General features: G+C 39.3%; 1 protein-coding gene across 3 annotated transcripts in view; it reads left to right on the top strand.

Annotated features, from left to right (window-relative positions):
• gse1b (Gse1 coiled-coil protein b) overlaps nt 1-25,066 on the top strand; it is a 265,439-nt gene that overhangs the window by 204,699 nt on the left and 35,674 nt on the right. The window contains exon 1 of one of the 3 annotated variants that reach the window (XM_088334617.1): nt 14,660-14,809. The exons of the other annotated variants lie outside the window; for them this stretch is intronic. The gene's annotated coding sequence lies outside the window, so the exon portion shown is untranslated. Of the gene's footprint in view, nt 1-14,659; nt 14,810-25,066 lie in introns of those variants that run through there. 3 annotated transcript variants of the gene reach the window in all.

Here is a 25,066-nt window from a genome sequence, read left to right as displayed (position 1 = left end):
CTTTAGTTTTCAGCTCTTTTGCAAGGTGCAAACTGAATGGCAAAAATGTAAACAGTGCCCTCTCCATGAGGTGAAAATGCTAAAAAGCATACCCTTTATTCTTTTTGTAATTTAAGGCTAAACAAGATTGGCTAATATTGGTATCAGCTGCTGTCACAAGTCGCAATACTTTAAAATAATGCAGTGTGTAACTTGTCATTCTAAGCACAAATGCTGGAATTATTTTAGATGTGTACCCTCCTCAAGCTCAAAAGAACTTCCTTATGACATTTCCAACCTTGTAACTTAATTGGCCGGAATCCTTCATGTATTATTTCTGCACTGATTGGTGTCACAGCACAGTTTCCATGCTTTTTTTCAGAGAATCACATTCATATACATTCTAACAATGTTTATCAAGATTTCATGAGTGGCGGGATTTGGGAAAGAGTTTTTTTTAAACTGCAGTCTTTATGGCCCCAACATCCCATAACAGAAATTAAAGCTATATGAGATTAAGGGAGCAGATTAATTCTGCTCCTTTGCTCCTTTAACCAGACCAGCTAAATAGAGCACAGTTAAAAGGTGTATTGAGTATAGTTAATCAAAGAAACAATTACAATGAAGAACGACTTATGGTTCCTTTGTGGTAGTATAATAATCACATAATTAAACAGCATTTAAGGGTGTTATCAGCTTGACGGTCTGTGCTCTGTGCATCAAGACTTTTTATGTGCCTCATACAGTTTGTGAGTGGCTTGCTGAAAACTAAATGTGAGTATTATAAACAGTGTAAATCATTATATTGACTTGTTTGGTTCCAATCTTCATTGTACTGCAGATTTATTATAGCACGTCTTTTATTTATTTGCTTGTCCGGGCTCGAATGTTTTACCATTAAACTAGCAGGGTTTTGGTCAAAGCCATACACAAACAACAACGAAAATACTATTTTTCATTTTCTGTTTTAATGTTGAACTACGTGGTAAACTTTATTTTGAGTGGCATCAAATTGATTAATAACCTCTTTTTAAAGAATTGTTCAGAAACCGTTCTGTGTTTATTTAATACTGCCTACCAACATATAATCAAGCAATGCACATTGAATGAACTGAACAGGCTGGCATATGTTTCATTCAAACATTCGATACTCTGTGTGATGCACACTTGCACACGCGTTTACTTCCATGGTGTAAATATCAAGCCACAATACCACCCACGCAGTCATTGAATGGAAATTAGATGAATCATGTGTGAAGATGAGCTTCACAAATGTATAGCGCATGTGAACAAAAGTTATAGGACGCACCCCTTTGTAATTATCGGCATCCTTTGGTGAATTTGTTTTGGAACCTCAGCCTCATTTTTACTTTGTTTCTGTAATAATTATCTTACATTTAATCGTTTTATTTCATACCATCCACAACCCAACTTGAACCTGTGACATGTGTTTATTTACAGAGCGCCAACTCCGATAGTAGTTGCAAATGCTTAGCAAAGTCCTTGATGTGTACAAGGAGGTGATGATGATCCTGATGAAATTTGTCTGTGCTCTGGACGTGACCACCACATTGATGTAGCACTAATGCAACATCCGGTCTCCTGCATGTTAATAAGCATCACACATCCATTTACTGGGACAGTCTGTTGTGATATGAGCCACTATTGTCTATAAACTAAGTACCCTGTTATGTTGACTTAATTGGGACTGTTTATTTATTGACTGTTGAACATATCCCTGCTAATTAAACCTAGCTTGGGGTAGTTTTTAACAACAAAAATATCCAGAAAATCTTTCCATCATAAGTTGACTGTTCCTTAACATATCGTCTAAAGAAGCTTCTACATAAAAATATCTTGGCAGCTTACAGAAATATATATTTTGTACAGCTACATTTTCATTTGCATACCTTTTTATGACACATTTTGTTTTACATCTTGATTTATTTCCTGTTTGGACATATTAATGGTTTTAACCTAATCATATACATTTCTCCATTGGCTGGCATTACAATTGTAAGAAAAATGAAACGTATTATTTGTTTATTGTGCTACATTGAACTGGAAGTGCATCAAAGGCTAGCCTTGTTTCCTTCTACCTTGCAAACTAACGATCCCCTCTTTTATGACAAAAACTGGTGTTGTGTTTGACGTGTGAAAAAACTGTACCGTATTTCAGCGTGATGCTTACGTTTTTTCCTACCTAATTGTGCATTTTTGGCCTTGTGAGACTTATACTTCAGAGCGAATAATAGGCTGCAAAATATGGTTCTCTTCTTTAGGGAGAGTATTTTTAATGAACTTTGTAAATTGTTTTATCTTTAAGAGTCATCACCATTTAGTCGAGTTTCTTTACTGACCTGATGTTATTTGAAATTGCACAATCTTTTTTGTTTTTGTTTTTCATAAATCAATGAATTTCCTCCAAACCCTTTCCTTTAAGGCAGCACTTGCAAGTCTACCTTTGCTCATCAGATAAACAAGCTCACTTCGAGGTTGGTGTTTCTACCAGCAGGCTCGATAAAAGGTGAGGGAGTGCAACACTGAAACAATCAGAGACGTGTACGCATGACTGCCATTAGTTGACGAATTCTATTTCATGTGGTTTTGTCAGTTACAGAAAAGTCGAGTGATTAAAAAAAGGAAGGAGGTAATTGTTTAGTTGCGTGTCGCAGCTTGAAAAACATTGACCTGAGAAAAGAGAGGGCCTTGTTCATTAGGTTAAATGCTGTAAATAACATCAGAGGGAGCCGCTAAATGGAAATCAATGCAATTACCCTATTAGCATGGGCTTGAACTCATGCTGGCTCAGCTTCACACGCCCTTTCCATTCTGTTTGCTAACTGCATATCCCGCTTGCACATTTTATACTGTTATGTGTAAAAAACAGCGAGGCAGCTCACAGTTGCGTGCGAGTAATTTTCGTAGCCTATCGGTCTAATCGGAACACGGGGAGGTCCTCGTTTAAAATGATTTTGTTTAGTTTTGCACGAACCCTCTCTCATTTGTTAAATTTAAGGTCCAGCAGAGTGTGGCAGGAGACTTTGCTTTTTTGTTAATTAATGAGGAAGCGCGTCATTTTGCTTTCACCATCTTTTTAGCTGTTATAAGGGAATCCATAAATGTGCCGTTGTATATTGTATTATATTGTTGTTTGTGTGGAAATTTACATCTTTATAAGTGGTGTAAATAATCATATTTGATTGCTGAATCTGCACAAAGGTTGGGGGTCACCAAACTTTTTGAAGCAAGGCATTTTGATAAGCATTTCTGAAAGAACCACTCTTATGTTATTACAGTGGAACCTCGGTTGTCAACCATAATCCGTTCCAGAACCCTGTTCGAAAACCGATTTGGTCGATCACCGAAAATCGTTTTGCCATTAAAAGTAATGTAAAATCATTTTAATCCGTTCCAAATCCTTGAAGGCTTACCATGAACGTAAACATGAAGCTAACCCAGGCTAATCGTACGTTCGCGTTAGCGTAATCTTCCGTCCGTAAGATTACGCTAACATGAACGTGTAAAAATAAAAAAAAATCAGGTCGTTTACACGCCATTTAGCACCGGGGTCTCCACAACAAGTGGTAAGCGGTTAAAGGATAAAGAAAAGATTTATGAATAGGATTTCTTACCTTTGTGGTGGTCTGCAGAAGCCATGCTCTATTCCCTCGAAAGAAGGGAAACTCGCACATCTTCTTCATATTTTGCTATTATTTCTTTCTTAAATGCAATAGTTGTACGCACTACTCTTTATTTTTCACCTGTAGCAACTTTGCTGCTTGCACCGACCTTCTTCCGAGGCATAATTAGGGGTTAAAACACTCACACGTTCACCGATATTAAAAACGAAAGCAAAAAGAAGTGCGCGGTCACGTGACAACAATTCTTCACGAGGGCTGGGGGCAATCTACACCCGTACGCCGCTCAGCATCGCCCCTAGCGTACCGGCGTTCAAATTCCGATTTATTGAGCGAAAAGCGAAGCAAGAATTTCTCGAAATTTTTGGTCGAGAACCGATTTGTTCGAACTGAGACGCGTTCGAAAACCGAGGTTCCACTGTACCATGTTGTTACTATAACTATTTCATTATGTATAAAATGACGCTCATCATATTAATGAATTTAAGTTAGAAAACAAATACCACCAATATAATACACCCCTTTCTTTTGAATAAATATTTTCTATTGATAACATTTTCAAATTTCTTAAACCAGTTCAGGGTCTACCCTGCCCACTGCCCGAAGTTGGCGGAGATGGGCTCCAGCACGTCCAGCAATGCTAGTTAGGATAAGCTTCACAGAAAATGGATGGATGGATGAAACAATCAGTGCAGCTACTGATGTGACACATATAAAAATGGAGCAATAATAACCGCATCAAATGACACTCTTATTTTGAAATAGAGCCAAACATAATATGTGAAACCGCCGACGTTTTATGGCACTTTCTAGAAAGCCATGGTGTCGCTAACTCGGAATCTGATTGGCCAAACCCTCAGTTTGATTTACACTTTTGTTATGCCTAAGGGCTTGCAGAACTGATTTTGAAGGCCTCTGGTTAGATTCCTGACCTTGGCAACAAGTAATGGTTAAATGCTTGGATATTAAAGCACACATCTGAAAGCAGCGCAAGCAGGGGAAAAAAAGCAACGAATGGAAACTGACGATTTGGAATTATTTCATAAGTATTCATGGACACAAAATGATTAAGGCCCAAAAAAATTATAATAGGCCAGCAGAGAAGTATGCCCACCGCTGGTGTCTCATCAACTTCCCTACTTTATCTCTGTACCCTCATTATGTTTTCTTCATCCTTCATTTCCTGCATCTTATCCAAACCTGGGACCAATCTACTGCCTAAACCCATATGCAAGCAGTGCTGATGTCTCTAAGCGTGTGATCGTTCTACGTCAATGGGCAAAATGCCGGGAGGGTCAAAAGGCTGCCGGTGAACATTTGCACTGACAGCCAACAATTAGCCGCCACCAAACATGGCTGATAGAAGAGCGTGCATTGCTTATTTTTGCCACAGCAGAGGAATGATTGGATACATTTAAATCAAAAAACACAACAGCATACTTGTTTCCTTTGTAAAGTCCCTCAATCCCTCTGTATGAGAAATGAAGAGTATTGATCTCATCCGTGGAAATAAAAGCCTTGCACACGCTCATCTTCAACCTCTTCCTCACGCACCCACAATGACTACACTGAAAGGTGGCGGGGTTTGTGGTGCACGTGTGCCTGTTTTTCCAGATCAATGATGTGCGGCTGGGTGATCGATGTGAGGGCTTAACGGAGTGGAGAGAGCTAATGGGCAGGTCAGTGGCTCAGACACATCTCAGCTCCCCCTAGCCTATTACCACCATGTCTGGGAATAGGCCTCGCCACCCTCCCTATCGCTCCCACGCACACACCGGCAGACAGGAGGGAGCTGAGCCAAACACGTTCAATCCATTCATATCCTCCCTTTTCCTTTGGTTTGGCCACATCCCATTTTAAGATCCCTCTTTCCTTCTTGTTCCCAGCTATGCTTTCCTCCCCCCATGCCATGTGTTCCTACATCTGTATATGTTTACGTAGGTAGGAGAGGGAAGATAAGAAGCATATTTCCATTGATGTCAAGTAGATTTAAGGCAGATTATTGCATGAGACTCCACCAAATTCCTGATAAGTATTCATGCACATTGGAGCCCAAAAAGCCCCTTGTTGCAGAGATAAACAGCAATTGACGCCTTTCCTGTCTCCAGTTACTTCCTTGTCTAACCTGTCACTCTGCCTAGCTCCTCCCCTGCTGTTGGTTCAACTTCTAATCAGCATGTTAATTACCTTTATTAGCTGCCATGGATGACTGTAGAGCACATACAGTGGCCTACCCAGTTACCCAGGCAGAACAACGCAAATATTCATTTACATACACACATAGAGGCCGCAGGCTGCATCAGGAATCATGCTTTTAAAAAGATAGCACTGTTAAGATAGCAGTCTGTGTAAGACAATTATTGTAAAATCTGTATTCTGGCTTTGGATGACTCGAGAGTGAACATTTATCAACCTGACAGATCAATTTGGTTTGGTTAGTGTGCTTGAGCCTCTGCCAGGTGTGTCGAGGCAAGCGGCAGGTTACACCCTTAACTCAACTGGTTGTCAGAAGATAGTGGGACACAAATAAAGCATAATTAATCTACTCAGAAGTTTGAAGAATGAGGAATAGCAAATATGGAGAGAGCATTCTTACTGGCACAGAGTGCATGCAACTTCTACAGAGGTAGGCTGCAAACTCGATTCAAACCCTGAACTAGTAAGATATGGGGCGGTATCTAGTCAAGAATGCAAAACAACAGCAACTAAAAACAAGTCTTGTTCCACTAGTAGATCATTTTTCTTGTATGGAACAACTATTTTTATTTTTTGTTGTTTTACAAATATATATATATATATATATATATATATATATATATATATATATATATATATATATATATATTAGTGGATACATTGTAATTTTACTAAAAGCAATTTACAAAATTAGCCAATGAGCATACGTGAATATCGGCCAAAAGCCATACTCGTCTGAACAGTGACATGTGACGTGTGTGCTCATTGTCTAAAAAAAATCAAAAATAATTAATACACAATTACATCATTACATCACTAAAAAAAACTAAAATGGCTGTGCCCTATTATATATGGGATCAAACCTTCCTGTGTGGAGTTTGCATGTTCTCCCCGTGCTTGCGTGGGTTTCCTCCGGGCACTCCGGTTTACTCCCACATTCCAAAAAGCATTTATTTCAGGTTAATTGGCTGTTGAAATTGTCCCTAGTTGTGAATGAGCGAGTGAGTTATCTGTCTCTCTGTGCCCTGCGACTGGCTGACAACCAGTTCAGAGTGTCCCCTTCCCACTGCCTGATGATAGCTGGGATGGGCTCCAGCACCCCGCGACCCTACTGAGGATAAGCGGTGCAGATATGCAGATAATGAATGAATTAATATTATAATTATATATATATATATATATATATATATATATATATATATATATATATATATATATATATATATATATATATATATATATATATATATATATATATATATATATATATATATATATATATATATATATATATATATATATATATATATTGTATATATACCGGAGCCATATCCCCCTAGTGGGAGGTGGCTAGAGTCAAGAACACATTCACATTTTTGACTCTTTCTGGGAGATTGATACAGAGGAGGGAATTCCCAGCCCCCTCGCTCAACCCAACTGATGTGTTGGGAGTCATTAGGTGACCAATTCCAACCCCTAATGCCGAGCGCCAAGCACGGAGACAATGAGTACCAATGTTATAAGTCTTAGGTATGACCCGGCCGAGGCTTGAACCAGCAACCTCCCAGTCTCGGGGCGGGCGCCGTACCCCGGGTTTGCTATATATATACGTTTATATACGTTTTACGAAAACATTATCACCAACTGGCCATCTTTACTTCAAACGAAAACCACATTAATAAAGAGCTGTCCCCCTGTGGTGAATGCTCAAAGAGCTGCCACCACTTGTCTTCGAAATAATGGGGGTGAGGGAGGCAGTTCAAGGAGGTAAAGGAGGCATCCTGGGGATGCAGTGAGGGTGTTGTCATATTTTCAGCAGAGGCAAATGGGTGAAAATGTAATAATTAGTACAACGTTTCTGCCTCCACTTCTCTGCAGCCATGCTGTCTCTGTCTCCAGTGGCTGGTAGATTTTAATGAATGTAAAAGCAGTCAGATCCTTCAGAAGCCTCTCAAAAGCTTAAGCCCCTTTATTAAATTAAGGAAACGATGCCTTGGGCCAGGTCTGCAGCTGAGTTAGAGAGGGATAGGGCAGTAAGGGTGGGGGGCAAGTGGCCAGGCTCGAGGCTGCTGAGATAAGGAGGAATGTTAACATTGTGGAAAGCAAGTAGTCACGTATGAAACTGAGTTGAGTAGGCAAAGATTTTCATAAAATTTGGAAAATAGCGTAATGCCTCTTTTTTTAAAATTGGATTGCATTCCAAAAAGGTCTCGCAAAAGTCAAAACCCGCAAAGCAAAAACATTTTATTTTTTATTTCTATGTCAGATAATCTATTATACATTGAAACCAAACAACCCATATTGACAAGCTAGGATATGTGTTTAACAAAAAAAGCCACTGTACTTTATAAAGTTTTTTTTAACAACTATCTCCTGGACTATCAAATTATAATTGAAAAATAATTTCTTTACTGTATTGCACAACTGTATTGATTATGGGCACTATCCACTTTACTTCACTTGATTCTTTGTCGCTATCATGGCGTTATGGAAACTTGCATTTACTTTCCAGTCGGCATGCCAAAATGATGAAATCCATATTAGAATAACAAAACAAAAACAAAACATATCTGGAGCTGCAAAAAAATCAAAAGCCCTATACAAGCCCTGTAAGGAAGGAAACACATACTGTATCATTCTTCATTGAAAAATATTAAAATGTGTCCTGCTTGCCCTCCTACAGAAACAATATATTTTTCCATTATCAAATATTTTTGAAAAAGCGCCAGGGAGCCACCAGAAGCCACTAGGGAGACACCAGAGAGCCACCAGGGAGCCACCAGGGAGCCACGAGCGAGCGCTATAGAACCACATGCAGCTTCAGAGCAAGTTTAGTGGGTGAATAAGTCCAAATTTGTTGGCAATTAAGGGCATTTTCCTCTGCCTTTTAAACCCGATCCCCAGTGCTTCTGTCGCTCCAGAGCATTTTGCTTACATGAAGTTTTTAAAGAAACTTGAAGTTGGAAAATATTTGTGCATACATAATGTACTTTTGTCAAGCTGTTTTACATAAGTGTACAATTTAGACCACAATACAACTAATTTGCAGGCAGGTGCAGGCAGAAAAGGGGCGGGGCGATGTTTTAGCCAATCAGAATGCAGAACACAACTTGCAAAACTGCAATGAGTTAACCGCGATAGAGCTAGGGATTACTGTTTGGATAGAGCAAGTTCACTGCTACACGTGAACATGAGCCCAAGCCATCAACAGGAGGTCAGTGAGGAGAAAGCTGTCCAAACGTTCGCACGGACGGTGCATGGCAGAGCAAAACTGTAACACACCATACCTGTGCCCTCTCACTGGCGGGCAGGTTAAACAGAGGTGAGAGACACAGCGGCAAGTGGATGAAAGACAATACTCACAGTTCTTATCATACACTACACAAGTGCATACACACACTCTTGAGAAAGGTCACAACATTTGTATTTGCAGTTAATTGCTGTTCAAAATCCACTGTATGATCACTGTATTGTTATGTTGTGAGGATCTTACTTCATGTCCATATTTGTAAATAAGCAGACCGGCATTGCTGCTCACTCCACAGACACGCAGGCAGCACAACACTTTGTTAGTGTAGTTGCTCAATGAAAAAAATGCTTTTAGTGAGTGGAAATGTCACTTTTTTGTAGTTTTCAGTATTTTCCTTAGTAAAATATATTACATGGTTAAAATGTGAGCACTATATTTAGTACTACAAGCAACTACCTGACCTTAGTTTCCTCCAATTATTTTTCAAAGTTACATTGTTTATTTATGTTTAACAGAATTTAGGAATTTTATCAATAGTACGTTTACTGTATCTTTTGTCAGCATATTTGGTATTGGAGTAATCCAAACATAATCTAAAGTAATCCCAGGCCTTCCACGAGACATGCCAACCCTTATTATCATAGATAGACACCCTGCAGTTTGATATAGATGATCATTAGTTCAGAGCTACCCCCTATTTTAATTTTGTCATTAGTAATATTTATTTTCTTGTATCTTTTTTTTCATTCATATGATGACTATTGGGCAGCACGGCGGCGCAGTGGTTGAGGTTGTGGAGTTTGCATGTTCTCCCCGTGCTTGCGTGGGTTTCCCCTGGGCACTCTGGTTTCCTCCCACATTCCAAAAACAAGCTTGTCAGGTTAATTGGCCGGTCCAAATTGTCCCTGGGAGTGAATGAGCGAATGGGTTGTCTGTTCCTGTGTGCCCTGCGATTGGCTGGCAACCAGTTCAGGGTGTCCCCTGCCCACTGCCCGATGATAGTTGGGATAGGCTCCAGCACCCCTGCGACCCTACTGAGGGTAAGCGGTGCAGATAATGGATGGATGGATGGATGATGACTATTATATTATAGATTATTGGTTGGTTGATTGGATCTTAACCACTCGGGTCGTAGGGGCACCATTTCCTGTGATGTGTCTTGGGCAAGTACAGCATGATGGTGCTCATCCCTCTTCAGGCCAAAATATATTTACACCTGGTCTCGAACTGCGATGTACACGTTGTTTTTCAATGGAGGCACCTATTTTTACAAAAATATTCGAAAAAGTCACATTACTGTAAAACTATGGTATTCAGATTAGATTACGGATGACATTTTTCAACAGGGAACTAGTTACTGTATCGGATTACATTTTCAAAGTACCACTCCTACCCTGTGTATACTTGATATTGGTTTTGATCTGTGGATTTTTCCTTTCAATTTCAGTGGTGAGTTAAAAATTTAAAAAAAAAATGTCTTTAAGTGTCAAGTGTAAGCACTTTCACAATTTTCTTCATGCAAGCCATTGCAGGAGTACTACTTTGTTCTGTATACCTAATTAATATAACAAAATTAAGAATGCATCATCCTTCATCCTCCTCAACCAGAGCCTATTTAATCCAAGTATCTATCCCTGGGTTTAGAAGAACTGAATGTCTTTAGTGTTTACAAGGGAGGCTTTGATAGTGCAATCTGTGGAGCCTAATCCACAGTGAAGTCATTGCTAAACCAGAAAGGGGTTGCTAAATTGTATGTTTTGTCATCTCAGGCTTCACTGTTTGCACTTAGTCGGTGGCTGGCCCCTTGTGGAGATTTGTTGAATTACTCTTCTTTGCAGTCAGTCATATGCAAGCAAATTAATTATGAAAAATAATTATTTAACCAAACAAAAAGGTCAATGTCCTTGCACACATGCGTCCTCAAATAAAACTGTAAATTTCACATGGACTCTTGGCTCACGTTGGCGCCAGGTGATCAAGTCATTTTTTAAGTGTCTTCATAGAAATATTTTTTTGTCATTGTTTACAACGGGATTAGGTGTGGCACTCCAGGATAAACATGTAATAAAAGAAATACAAAAGAATATCAGGAAATAAATGGCAAATATTAATAAGGTAGTGCTTGGAGACTGGCCTAAATTGTATGACCTTAGATTGTGTGAAATTCTTTCTTTTTGAAGATAAGATTGTACTATGACTAATAAATGTAACCAGTACTGATTGTGGGGATTAGTGTCATAGTTTTTTTCATTATTGTACCTTTTGTAAAAAAAAAAAAAAAAAATATATATATATATATATATATATATATATATATATATATATATATATATATATATATATATATATATATATATATATATATATATATATATATATATATATATATATATATATATATATATATATATATATATATATATATATATATATATATATATATATATATACTTGTTGTTGTGTGCGTTTTGGTAATTCAATTGGGGCTGTTATGTTTTTTCTTTATCAAACTTTAGCCACACACTTCTATTTGGAATGTGTAATTTAAAATGTGTTTGGACATTAAATAGTCATTGTGTATTATATCACACCCCCTAGTGGTAAATGAAACTGTATTCGTTTAAAAATAATGTTGATTTGAATACATGTAATAGGCAATTCTTCATGAAACTCAATACAAACAAATATTTTAAAATACGTGGATACATTTATTTTAAATTTTCAATTGAAATGTATTTATTTTACATAACACAAAGTTCAGACAGAGGAAGTTGACATGATTGTTCATCTTCTTGCTTGTAATGATACCCCCAAATAACAAAATTATTGTTAAAGGCTGGTCAAAAAATAAGAGGAAAAAGGGTGATGTTTGGTCACTTTGAGTCTCCATAGTTTGCAATCTTCCTGATGCTTTGTAGCCCTCGTTTTCGGTTTTACTACACTAGGGGTCACAAGCCTTTTTGAAACTGAGAGCTACGTTTGTCACTGATTGGCAGCGAAGGCAACCAGTTTGATTTGGATTTCTAAAATGACAACTTATCATGATATTACTAAGTGGTCACTGTGTTATTAGCAGGTTGTAATTGGTAGTTGTTGAGTTAAAATAGGCTCAGTCAACCAGTAAAACATCATGCCAGTAAGAAATCGAATTTCCTGGAAAATCATAAAGCCCATCTGATGCGATGCTTTCAGAACGTGTCCACAGGCACCACGTTGGAGAGCCCTGCACTACAGCAACATCTAGTGGTCAAATATTTCGCAATATCCACTAGGAGTGAGTTTAGAAATGCTCTGTATCAAAAGCAAAAAGCTTAAGGTAAAATTGAATTTAAAAAAACAACAACATTGAAGGCAAATAAAGTGTTATTAACAATTGTTACACAAAGAGCGATATGATGGGCCATATCTGGCCCAGCACCTTATGTTTAACAACTTGGCAGTATTTAAAATGTTTTTATAGACAATATTTGAGTTATTTCATATGAAAGTTTAACGTCAGTGCAGCCCGCGCGTGTTTTAAATGGATACTACCTCCGTCCTAATTAGTTGAACTGGGCTCAAAACTGGTAACAATTATGCCACAATGCAGCCAAGTTTCAGTATGTGCGTGATAAGAAAAATAAATAAAAAATAAGCTCTGAAAATGACAAAAAGACAGAGATGGAAAGGGGGAGTGAAGGGAAGAGAAAGAGAGATATAGAAATATAAAGAGAGTAAAAGACAGAGAGAAGACAGACAGATACAGAAAGAGAGAAACAGACATGGTCTTCACAAGGTTTCGTCATTCTCCTCATGTTAAGGTTTCTGAGTTTTTCCTTGCCCTTATGTAAGTTTTAGATCAGGGGGTGGTGTAAAAATCTTCTGTAGTTTGCAATAATCTTTGGTCTGTGCAGCCCTTTGAGACTCTGTGATTAGGGCTTATACAAATAAACACGACTTGACTTGACTTGACTTGACAGAGAGTGAGTGAAAGAAGGAGAAACACGGGAGACATATTTGGGTGAGAGAGAATGGCAGAGAGAGAGAAAAAAGAAAGAGAGATAGAGAGAGGGGAAAAGACAAAGAATGAGAGAGAGATAGAGAGAAAGAAAGAAAAAAGGGACAAAGATGGAAACAGAAAGAGATTGACAGACAGAGAGACTGGGGAAGAGACAGGGGAGGAACAGACAGAGAGGAATGAGAGAGCCAGAGAGAGAGAAAGAGAGTAAAACAGATAGTGAGAGTGGGGGAAGATATCGAAAAATAGAGAGTAAGAGAAATGGAAGACAAAAAGAGAGAAATAGAAAGAGAGAAAAAGAGAAAGACAGAGAGAAGGATGGACGGACACAGAAAGCGGGACAATGACATAGAGAGACAGGGGGAGAAACACAAAGAGATGGGTAGAGACAGAAAGAGTAAGGGAAATACAGAGAGAGAAAGAAGAGAGAAAAAAAATGATGATAAATAGAAACAGAGAAAAACATAAGCACACAGAAAGAGAGGGGCAGCACGGCGGCGCAGTGGTTAGCGCGTGTGCGGCACAGTTCTAAGGTCTTGGAAACCTCCTGTGTGGGTTCAAATCCATCTACCAGACTTACTGTGCGGAGTTTGTATGTTCTCTGCGTGCTTGCGTGGGTTTCCTCCGGGCACTCCGGTTTCCTCCCACATTCCAAAGACATGCATTTCAGGTAGTTTGCGATAATCTTTGGTCTGTGCAGCCCGGTACAAATTGTCCCTAGGTGTGAATGAGCGTGCGAGTCGTTTGTCCCTGTGTGCCCTGCGATTGGCTGGCAACCAGTTCAGGGTGTCCCCTGCCCACTGCCTGATGATTGCTGGGATGGGCTCCAGCACCCCCGCGACCCTACTGAGGATAAGCGGTGCAGCTAATGAGATGAGATGAGACACAGAAAGAGAGAGACAGACATGAAGAGACAGAGGGAGAGATGAGGGAAAGACAGACAAGGGGGAGAGAAAGACAGAGAGTGAACAGAGGGCGAGACAGAAGGGACGGACACAGGGATGAAAGTGAGTGAGCGAGAGAAACCACAGCACACAAGACTTTACGACTAATGAAATGTGTCTATTAACGTACTGTATCTGCATGGCGCATTTAATTCCTCATTATTATTGCCTTACTATTGATTTATTTTGTGTCAATTATTGATAGTTATATTTTATCTATAGACCTTATTATAGGTTAAAAAAAAACATTTTAAAATAGTGAAATGTTTTTATCTTATAGGAAATCCGATGCGGTGTCGTTTTATTTGGGCCTTAACTCCGACAGCCCTCAATTAGATTGGGGTTGAGACCCTTGTTTTAAAACTTGCCGTTTGCTTGTTGCTGGGTGGAGTTATCATAGGATGAGGATGGCCGCTAACCATAGTGGGATGAGGGAGGTAGTTGGGGGGGTGTCATAATGCAGGGCCAGTGCTTAACACCCTGGAGGCGTGGCTAAGGGAGAGGGAATGGAGGGGGAGCAGGTGCTTACACCCCACGAGCTCCGCCCCCCCCTCCCCCCTACTTGTCTTTCTGTCTGCCCCCGGTCCCCGCCCGCGACGAAGCCCCGCCTCCCGGGCTCCCGGCTCCCTGCTGGCGGCAACCTTCTCTTCTGTTCTCCGCCTCCGCTCCGCGCCGGAGCTCCCTGCGTGACGACGAAAGTTGGAGTACTCGACGGATGGATGTATCCTCGTCGCCCCCGCCGACAACGGCAGGAAGTTACTAATTTATTACACCCGGAATCAGCCTTTTCTTGCTGTTTGCGGTGAGTGGTAATATAGTGTTTTGTTTCGAAGGTTTTTTTTTCCGGGAGGGGGGACTCGAGGGAGGTTTGTGTGTGTTTGTGGTTGGTGACTTCGACGAAGGGTTGCGAAGTCTGGAGGGCATTCGAACAAACGGGGTCTTTCTCGCTGGCAGAGAAGCAAAGAAGTGTACGCAAATGTTATAGTAGTAGCGTGTGAAGTGTTTAGCTATTGTGCAGTTCAGTTATCGTTAAAATGTTTCGGACAATTGTCTTTTAGAAGCAGATTAGCACGAGGGATTCCCTCCTGCCCCCTCTCCTCTTCCTCTCCTCTTAGCACAAGCCACCTAAATGAACTACAAGTTCTCCTTGTTGTGATATTCACGCAAACCTTAAAAGCGAGGCTCGCTCTAACTGACCCCGTGTACAGTAGCTTTATTTCTTAACACTAGCCAATGCCAAGTTTCGTTTCAGGCTGGCGTAGTCACACGCGCTCCGTAAGCCATTTGCTGCCTTCGAGTGAAGGATGTGACCTGTTTGTTGACGCGTGTTTTGTTTGCCCACATATGCGTGCGCGTGGCAGGTGGACGGTGTTGAATCACATCCCACGCGCGCGCCTTCACTTGACTTGAAGCGCGTGCACGCTCAACAGCTGCTTCTCGTGGCGCGCACATGCCACTCTTCGCCCTATCGCATATTCGCGCACTCACATGCACTGACGTGCGCACCATTTTTTAGTTGGCCACTGAAGGAGCAAATGCAACAGTTGCTTCACGTGTAGGGACTTTGTGCTTTACTGTTAAAGGTAATCCCAAATTCTAAAAGTTGGTGCCCGTGACTTCAAAATATTTTTCTTGCTGACGCCATCTTCTGGCTGAAATAATTTGCTTAGACGCGCTTGAATAAAGTAAATGGAAATAGTAAATATTCTGCATTTATATAGCGCTGTTCAAGTCAATGAAGACTTCCCAAAGCGCTTTACAATGTGCTTCACTCTTATCCATTCACACACACTCACTCACACACCAATAGCGGCCGTGCAGCCATGCAAGGCGCCAACCTGCTTATTGGGGGCATTAGGGATTCGGTGTCTTGCCCAAGGACACTCCAACATAAAGTCTTCCTTTTTTGTCCTTTTGAGGTTTTGGTTGGGCATTTGGACTGTATTTTAAACTTTTTCTTTTTCACCCTAGAAGACTAGAACACACGTGTGGAATCAATTTATTCCCCTCATATGCTCACCTTTTCCTTCAACTTAATGTGCGCTAAGGGTAAAAGTCACACAAAAGCAGATAGGTGCTGTAAAAATATATTTATAAAGGCTCTTTGAACTCAGTTAAGCCATGTTAGTGCATACTTAAGAGAGAAAATATTTAATTATAAACTTTTTAAGGACTCAAGCTACGCATCACACCTTTAAACATGCAAAAAGTGTGAAAATAGCATATGTTTTTTTCATAACGACGCTATATATAATTCACCATTATATTCCAATTATTTTACAAGATAATGCTTTTTGAAGACCGCATGAGTTGTCTTTGTCATCCCGAGCTGCGACGTCGTCGGAGCAAAAAGCAAGCAGTGAGCAGCTGGCTTATCCAGGAACCAACAACCAAAAGCGGCAACAGCTAACGCTAAGACGGTTGGAATAATCCAAGTTTTTTCATTCAATGTCAGTCAGGCTATTGGGAAAAAAAGTCATCATGTTGTGTTTGCTTGAGTGCGTTAGAAGGAGTGAGAATAGCGACGGGATAACTTCATGACTTTCCTCTTGTTCCTAACGCCCTTATCAGTATCTGACTGAGAAGGCAATGCACCATACAGGAGCAACGTCTCCACTCTTCAGACCTGGCTCCTTGTGATTTTTTTCCGCTCTTTTTACTCTGATCGTTACAGGAAAAGTCACCACAAGAGATTTCCTACAAATAATGTAATGTGGGTCACCACTATTCTAAACATGGTCTCTTTGTCAATATTATATTTGTATGACACAAGTTAAAGAGAAAATTCCAGTATTTTACAAAATCTTCAATTTGAGAATGCTGTCTAATTAAGATGACGTCCCATACGGTCTGGCCCCTGCAGTCATTTATGGGGCAGAATCATGAGTGATATATAACTGAAGCCTATGGGAGATGTCATCTTAACTCGACGGTATTCTCCAAAAGGTTCATGCCTAGAGATGGGTAAAACATATTTTAGTAGCTATGTACAATATATATAGCAATATAGTATTCATGTTGATTCACAAATCATATTTAACAAATACAAAATGAAGTGTTTAGACCTAGAGCAGAATGTTGAATATGATATCGTTGGGAACACCTTTCTTTTGAAACCTTGGACAATATCAAAAGTAAGGACCCTTAAATTGTTCCCGGAGTGGATGAAGGCATCATCCAGACGAGGTGGTAAACACAAGACTGCTGGATTATCATGTTGAGGGTAAAGATTTAAATTTGTATGTGACATGTATCTTTTGCAACACCAACCCTGCAATTTTTCGGACACACCATCTGTCAATTTCTGGATTCGCAAGTGCACAATTTATATTTTAGTATTTGGCTCAGTCCCTTTGTTAATAGCATATTTCACACTAGACTTCAGGATGCCTAATTAGTTTCATCACACAACTGGACTGAGGGCAAACTTGCAGGTATCACAAATGCTAAACAGAACTAGCCAGGAAATCAGTAGGCCATGTTAAGTGGGCCGTATGAGGGTGAGTTGCGTCTTTGACAGTTGTGAGCAGGACACTTTCATTGTTTTTTTACTTCGTGAAGCAACTTCTACAAGGCTATCTTACCTAACATGGGTCATTTGAAAATGAGCTACTGTTGTTGACCAACTCCCATATGAACCTGTGGTCTAAAAAAGCCATCTTATGGTTCGCTATTGACAGTTTTGCTTTGGTTTTGTTTCTCAAAAATATTGTAACTTCAATAAAACATCAAATGACACAGAACTTAAAGTGATTCAGGAGACGCTCTACTTGAACTTGATCAGTCCTTGAACTTGAAGTGTAATCAGTTTGTTTACAAGATGATATACATTTCATAAAAAATGGAAGCAAGCGCTAACAGGCTGCTGTAACTTCCTTTGCAATATCATAAAACATTTAACATACACTGTGCCATACTATTCATTGATAAGTTTTATACAATGTGCAGTATTTCTCATTTATTAAGCTTCATATTTTGTAGAGTACATATTTGGTGTCTTGGATTTGTTGCTTTTTAGTCAATGGTTCATGTGTTATTCATCATCACTTTAATACAAAAAATAGCTGCTCTCAGAATCAAGTTAGCTAATTTGAATCAGGCTAGCCAAATTCTACTCAGCACATTGGCAGGACCAACAACTTTCAAAACTAAATACAGAAAGTAGTACAACTCAGTCCTTTTTACTTGTGGTGAACATCACATCACATGCATGTTGTAAACAAATTCACAGCTTCTCTTTGTGGTTCAGTTTTATAATGGAACAGATAGCTGAAATACTTGCTCCTCATACACCAAAATACAACATAATCTTTGTTTTGTAAAGACATGGTAATACACAGTAATATGGATTCTCATTTGGTCGTTTGGTGATTATTTTCATTTTGTTTTCAGTTACTTTTGGCTTCAACACATTGCACGGGGTGATAAACAAACTTATTAAGCTGTGTTTTGTTTTGTTTGCCCACTTTTGGTACACATGTCTGTAAGATAATAAATGTTGAAGTTTGTATGATTTTGGCTAAATGGAAGTTTGATTAAATATGTCAACTTCTTGAGAATGGTTTTGGCTAAAATTCATTACTTTTTTGGTGATAGAAAAATAAATACAGATTTTATTCTTACATCTGCTCCTAATGATGCTTACACCATCCATCTATTAACTGCACCGCTTATCCTCAGTAGGGTGACAGGGGTGCTGGAACCCATCCCAGCTATCTTCGGGCAGTGGGAAGGGGAAACCCTGAACTGGTTGTCAGCCAATTGCAGGGCACACAGGGACTGACAACTCACTCGCTCATTAACACCTAGGGACAATTTGGCCCGGCAAATTCAACTGACATGTATGGTTTTGGAAAGGGGTGGAAACCGGAGTGCCAGGAGGAAACCCACGCTAGCACATGGAGAACATGCAAACTCTGCACAGGAGGATTCAATCTCATAACCTCAGAACTGTGCCGCAGATGCGCTAACCACTCAGCCGCTGTGCCGCCGATGCTTAGACCATTTTATATTAATTTGTTTGGTCAAAATAATTTTGTTTGTACATGTAACTGCACCAAAAGACATTACGTGACTTGTAGAGGATTATTTTAAAGTCTTGTAAAATACTTGAATAGAATATTTTACAGTTGAGCACAGAATGAGAAGGCAAGATGACTTGCAAAGTCTCATTAAAATAAATACTTTGCTCAGGGAAAGTTCCTTAACCCGGGTCGACATGTTTTCAGAGGGTTTTTGTGCACTTTGTGGCCTTGCGCTAGCCGACGGTGTGCTGAACGCCTGGGTGCTCAATGGCAGCTGTGATCAGAAGAGTGTTGGTGACAGTTTGTCTGTGGTGACAGCACCTGGCGCTGTTTAGAGAGTGATTAGCACAGTCCCATGCAGCTCCACGTACTGTTTACTCAAGGAACTATGGAGTTAAAGGTGACCCACTTTGCATTTCCTTATCAACAGCATTCATTGATTGCTTTGAATAGCACTGCCAGTAGAGCAGTAGAGAGGGAGGAACGAGAGAGACAACTTTTGCATGGGTTTGCATGGTTCCTCAATAGAGAATATATTTTACTGGAAGACGCTTGGATTTGACTAGCATTACAAAGCAATGTCCTGAAATGGTATGCAGATTGTGGTGCATGCAAACCGCTTTCTTTGTGTGCCAGGGTAGCGTAGCGATGTGGTGTGCATGTGTGATTGTGGAGAAACCGCTATAGAATGTTTAGGAAATTAAAGTTTTACTTGGCCAGCACGCACAGATTTTTTTCCCTCTTATGGCTCCACTTGTGTTTGCCTCTCACCAGAGTTATTGCTGTGGCTATGTCTGGGATTTTTGATGTTAAACAGGATGTTTTGGAGATAGACAGGAATAAAATTTCACCTTAAGGCTTTGAAATTTTGAAAGGGGAAATATTACAACCCTATTTCCTGTTAGGCTGAAATCCGAAGTCAGCAACATGTTAAGTCAATTCGCGAACTCTGTCGCTTCATTTCAAACATGTCAAAAAGGTGGAATTGCACTGTGTTGCATGTACACGATGTTCTTGTACCTTTTTTAATTATTTCAAGTGTATAGGTGCGAGATTGGTCTTCAATTTAATTGGATGGGGTCTTGAAAATGTCTTAGAATGTCTTAATTTTGAATGAAAAAAATTCTGTGGAACCACGGTGTTGATTCTTTGAGCAAGACACTTCACACACACCTTACCTCGTGACACTCTCACAGGCATATACTGTAGATATTGTCAATGTATGGTATTATCTGTTTGAATCATTTGTTAAGTGTTAGTGTCTGAAAAATAGCTATGTGTAGGTACGTCTGATGTTCTCTGGTTAATATTATTAACACCACCAGTGTGAAGTTTTCCAAGCTATGTATTTTTAAATGCTTACTGATGTTACGACCATTTCAAAAGAAAAGAAAAGAAACCAAAAAGTTCAGAATACGTCATTCAGGGAAACAAACAACTGAAACAAACTGACACTACTACTTCTGATGTCATACAGGAAGTCACACCCATGATTGTTCCTACTTCAGAACCCTCGGTAGGACAATGAATGGGCATGACTGAAAATCAAACCAGGTCAAAACTCAACATACATTTTTCTGGCGGGTCAAAGACGTGCTGCTTTGTGTTCCACATTTTAATTCCGTGCACCTTCTGCGGAGCAGGTTCATGTGGATAGGCTCTTTTTTGTTTTTCATTTATTTTTTGACGTGTCCTTATGTCACCCTACCATGCAAAACTCGTTAATTTATATGTGGGAAGGGTGTGGCAGATATTTGCTGGCAGTGCAGTTAAGATTATAGTTTCAATGTGTTTAACTTTTCTTATTAGACAAACATAAAGTGTTGCTATACATTGTCTGATGAGAATTAGTGTTTCTTTCAGGTGTGTATTTCCATAACGTTGTTTATACTTTATTTTTCCAGTGACTTCAATTCTTCAAACAGCCTACATTACCTCACCACTTTTAACAATCTCAAAACCAGTTAAACTCACCATTACCAAATCAAATTAATAAATGCATACCGCACACGAATCATTTTCATTTCCTTAAGTGACTCTTGCTGCATTCATGCCGCCAAACCTTTAGATACCTGTAGATTTTGAATGTTGGTTTGTGTTAGCCGGCATTCACCGCTGCCGCTGTCACAAGGGCTGATAAGCAGAGGCTAAACAAACAGGGCGGGCAACATGAGCACACTAGATAAGAGATTGATACACACTCAACATTGACCATACTTGACTACATGCCATCACCTCTTTCCTATTCACCATTATGAATGTAACTGTGCTCAATGTGCAATGTATGTTCCACTTGTGTATAGTGTATAGGCGTGTGTATGTGTCTTCCTATCCTGTTTGTCTGTGTAACCAAACATTGCACTGCAGGGTATGCTTTAACAAAGGCTTTTTCTGCTGCTATCACACAATCGTCACTCCTTCTGCTCTATTGGTGTCTGCTTCTATCTCTCCTCAACATGTTTTTTCTACTTGCCACTCAAAAGACACATATACATCCCTCACCCTTGTGACATCAACACAATCAGCTGACTGTCATATTGTGTGTTTTACTCAACTCATGCACAGAGCTTGTTCTGTTACACACGTTGTCCCACTAGTGCTATCTGGCTACTGTTTGCGCAGGTAGAGCTTCGGTTGTATTTTCTCTCTTCATATTTAAGCCGAGGATTATTGATAATGTGGCTCTTTATTCTATTTTCCAATGACCAGATCATGTGTCACAATTGAAGCATGTTTGATTTAAAATTATTGAGCGGTTATATAGAACGCAATAAATTAATTTACTAAGAAATATATGCTTTACTTTCGAGTGGTGTTAAGGAGCCAACTTTAATTTAAAAGAAATGTTGTTTTTTAAGTCCGATGTAATGGATCCACATAATAAATGTTGTATTATGTTTGTAAGTAACCAATATCACAAAAGACATTTGGCAAATAGGTTGGAATGGAACAGAATGTAGCACTCATTTGGTAATGACGATCCACATAGTGGTGTCATATATCATTGTAAATTTACAACCAGTCTGTGGCAACCACCTGTTTTTTTCCCTCTGAGATTAGCCTAGTTGTGACATCACATTTTTGATTTTAAAATGTATTGTCCTTTATGTCAAATTTCTATTCAAATAACATTACACAAAATACATCATATCTGAAGCAAGCATGGCAAATGTACCAAATTGTAATTAAGGTAGAACAATTATTTTGCTAAATAATGCAGTACATGTGTAAATTCTCAACGTTTCAATAAACCGTATTGCTCAGACTTTTTGTATTTAATCCAAATAAAAAAATGTATGTATTGTGAGGAATGATTGAGTTAGCTGTCATTTAGGTTTTTTCTTATTTGGGTTTAGGTTGTTCATAAATTAATAAGGATGTCAATCAAAATAGTCAGTATTTGTTTTTCCTTAATAACCTTAATGTGTTGAGATGAAATGTTGGAAATATTTAAACTGTAAATATAGTGAATTGTTTTGTCTGTATACCTCATAGTGCCACCTTGACTTTGCTTCTGCTTGGACTATGAAATAGTCAATGAGAGGGATATTTTCTACTTGTCTGCCTTCATCTGTGTTTACATGCGCAACATCATCTGTTGAGCTCTAGCTAATGACTATTTTGTTTGGCAACTAGTCACCGACTATTGAAAGTATCAGTTGAATAATCAGATTAATATTATTTTTTTCTGAATTTTAGCATTAGTTGTATTCAATTATGTGGCAAATAACATTGAAATGAAATGGGTACAATTGAAAATACATCTTTTATCGAATATAATTCGGATTCATACAAAAAATAAATAAAGATGCATCCAAAACTTATTTTGCGCTGTGCTCAGTCAGTAGAGACATCATAAATCCATAAATAAACCTCTGTCTATTTTAGGAACAAGCAAATAAATAATACATTAAAATAATCTCAACATTTGAGATGAGGCACATTAGGAGCAATAGAAAATTAAATAAAACAAATTATGTCTATTTTGTGAAGTACATACAGTGGTAAAGTGCAAAGTCTGACACATCATGCCCCTATTGGTTCTGTTACACTATAGCAGGATCCTAAGAGGCAAAGTCAAAAGGGCCTGATAGCTTTGTAGACAATTGTGGTGAGGATGAGCTAGTAAAGTAGACTCCTTGCCTTCACTCAGCCAAACAGCTGTATTGGTGCTGAAGTTTGCCCCTTCATTAGCGGAGCACAGGGGGCTGCCAACCCCTACCCCTTTTCCCCTCAGCTTGGAGCAGCCGAGGGAGCACAGCCACACAGACAGCAGCTTGACTCCTGAGGCCTGGACCATGTGAGCCAGAGAAGACAGAAGGCTCTAATGTGCACGCGCTACTTGTGTGTGTGTGCATGTCTGCATATGTGTGCTTGCACCCTAAGCAGCGTTGTCAAGCGTAACCAGACTGTGCTGTCACGCGCCCACGCTGGTGTCTCTGAGAACGCAGCCATGCATGCCTCATATGACACACACACATATCAACCTTGACCACAGCCAGCATGTAATTAACAGACAGAGGAAATGGCGCTTTCGGGGTGGCTGAGTTGGATGCTGGGAGGAGGAGAGAAAATCATCTAAGCTCAGGCTTCCCTTCAAGACACACAATCTCAGTGGATGTGTTTTTCTGAATAAAGGGAGACGAGAGGGAAGAGGTGCCGACTAGTCTGTTGAATTTTTTTTACAAGCAGGTTGAGGTACTGATGGTGGTTTTCAATGTAACTTGGACATGGAAAGGAAAGTAGGAGCTGAGGGAGAAATACTGAGAACACACACACTTTAAGGTATTCCCAGACATATTTTTTTGTTTCAATTAGGCACACAACTTGTATTTTTTCACTCAACAATTATGAAAATATGTTGCAAAATATTCCACGTGCAGGGGGACTCGAGTAATTTAGTTTCAAGGTAGTCCCATCTAACTTGTTTGCTGCAGAACTCTGACGTCATTGAAGGAACACAACATTTAAGAAATGGCAAATCCCATTAACACATGTAGGTAGTTTACTTTGATTTCTATTTATTCAGCTTTTAGAAATAACTTCTTTATTCAAAGCAGTTACCAAATTTGCTAATAGAAGGCGGCAGCAATTCACCTTAAAATTTAGTTGGATCAGTCTAGTACTCAGAAGGCAAACTCACTACATTAATTTAACTTTTATTCTTTTCATTACAGTTCATGAATTCTGGATAAGAGCAAAGAATCCGATAGTAATAAAACTGAAAGCACAAGCTGTTTAATGCGTAACAAACGTGAGGATTTTTTAACATGGAATCGAAATGGAACAGAATAGGACAAACATTACATCCAGGCACATTTGGGATGTGAGGAATTCAATCGCTATAGGGAGTAAAAGGTAAGAAAGAAAAACGAGGGTGGGGGGAACTAATCCCAAGTGGCTTGCTTGTGGAACGGGGAAGGGAATCAGAGAATAGCTGACTGACTCCTGACTGAAGTACTAAGAGATGAAGTGAATACAGACGCTGCCCTACTTACGAACGATCTGGACGATCGTTCGTCATTTGAATTTGTTCTTAAGTTGCTTCAGTGGTATATTTTGTATGTAATGTATGTTTAAGGCTTGTATAAGTAACCTATATTGTTTTGTACTAAAAAATAAATATTTCATGAAATAATATGCTCTATAAAGATAAAATAAAGTTACGTTTAACTTGATTTTGGAAGAGGAGCTTCAAAAATTAGGCAACTTCCTCCTCCGTGGTAAAAAGTGGCCCAAAAAAAAAAAAGCTTCCATATTCCACTTTAATTTCAAATGAAACGGCTTGCTTCCTCTTTACACTTTACACCAACCATATTGAATGGATGCACGAGATATTAAACAATAAAAATGTCAAAGTTTGTAGTGTGCAGAAGATAGAGTATAGCCTGTTTACACATGAACCAGGAAGAGGAAGCGTGTTTTTTTTCCTCCGGGTGGATGCTGTCCTGTACTCGGAAAAAGGTGCACACAACACAAAATCTAACTTACAGCAATGTCAGGATATTTTTAGACATCCCGGAGAAAATGTTCGT

This window comes from Urocampus carinirostris, chromosome 4, assembly GCF_059441175.1.
Source record: "Urocampus carinirostris isolate Australia breed hairy pipefish chromosome 4, RoL_Ucar_1.0, whole genome shotgun sequence".
In the NCBI taxonomy this organism is placed as follows: Eukaryota; Metazoa; Chordata; class Actinopteri; order Syngnathiformes; family Syngnathidae; genus Urocampus; species Urocampus carinirostris.
Note: the sequence above shows the minus strand (reverse complement) of the source record. Positions and strands in the feature narration are given on the sequence as shown.